A 985-nucleotide genomic window follows, 5' to 3' on the forward strand; every position below is an offset into this window, starting at 1 on the left:
CACAACTTCATGGTTATTTCGCCAGGAGAGCATGGTAAGGCTCACAACATGAACATGAATATGAAGGCGGGAGGAAAATTCGAAAGAATTACAGACTCCATCGTGTGGGACGCGTTTGATTACATAATTTGACTGCACCTGCATTAATCTACGTACCTCCCGAGCGTTAAACCGGTAAGCTCCAGCCGACACGGGAAGTTCAATATGACGTCAAAATTGCGTCAAGGTCACAGATACGATGGGTATTTGTCACGAAGGCATCATGACGAGGAATTACAGCTTAAATATGAACATTTAAAAACGTGCGTAGAAATAGGGTGAATAATGTAACCCCTCGTAAATGCAGTGTTCTATACCACGGCTCCAGCGTAAAATAAATGTAAAAAAAAAAAAAAAAAAGAAAGTTCGTCCGCGACAGGACTCGAACCTGCAATCTTCTGATCCGAAGTCAGACGCCTTATCCATTAGGCCACGCGGACGGGACAGGAGACGCGGCGCACAAGTCGGTTTTGTCGGCCTTGCGGCTAGCTTTAAAAATGAACGCTCGTTTTTGGTGAAGTCTCGCCCTCTTCCGCGTGCTCTGGCACCGCTTATACGAGTCACTTTGTTTATGCTGCGAAGATTTAGCCCATTCTGATGTAACAGCAGCGAGCGACCGAAGTGGCTGCCTGCAAATGCGGCGCGAGAACGGTACGGTGCAGCAGAGACTTTTCGCCGGCATTGAAAACTACCAAATGCAGACGAAAGCACGTAATTCGTGGGATGCTTCTGCTGCGCTAGAACTTGTGCCGACCAAACAGATAATTCCCGAAATACACCACATACTATTGTCGCCCGTTGCTCACGGCGACCGCTTTCTCGTTGACTAATGCTTTGATAGACTGACACCAACGAATGTTTTGAAGCTTGCGCGTTAATTTACGCGTATTTAACGCTCAAACGTCATTTCAATAGGCATTAGTAAGCTTTTATCATGCATTTGCAT

At 46.3% G+C, this 985-nt stretch overlaps 1 non-coding gene across 1 annotated transcript; it reads right to left on the reverse strand.

The window, feature by feature from the left end:
- Positions 1–406: 406 nt before the first annotated feature.
- TRNAR-UCG (transfer RNA arginine (anticodon UCG)) lies at positions 407–479 on the reverse strand. Its single transcript has one exon. It is a non-coding gene; the product is annotated as a tRNA-Arg (tRNA).
- Between the last annotated feature and the right edge of the window lie 506 nt (positions 480–985).

This window comes from Dermacentor andersoni, chromosome 6 (genome assembly GCF_023375885.2).
Source record: "Dermacentor andersoni chromosome 6, qqDerAnde1_hic_scaffold, whole genome shotgun sequence".
NCBI classification, from domain to species: domain Eukaryota; kingdom Metazoa; phylum Arthropoda; class Arachnida; order Ixodida; family Ixodidae; genus Dermacentor; species Dermacentor andersoni.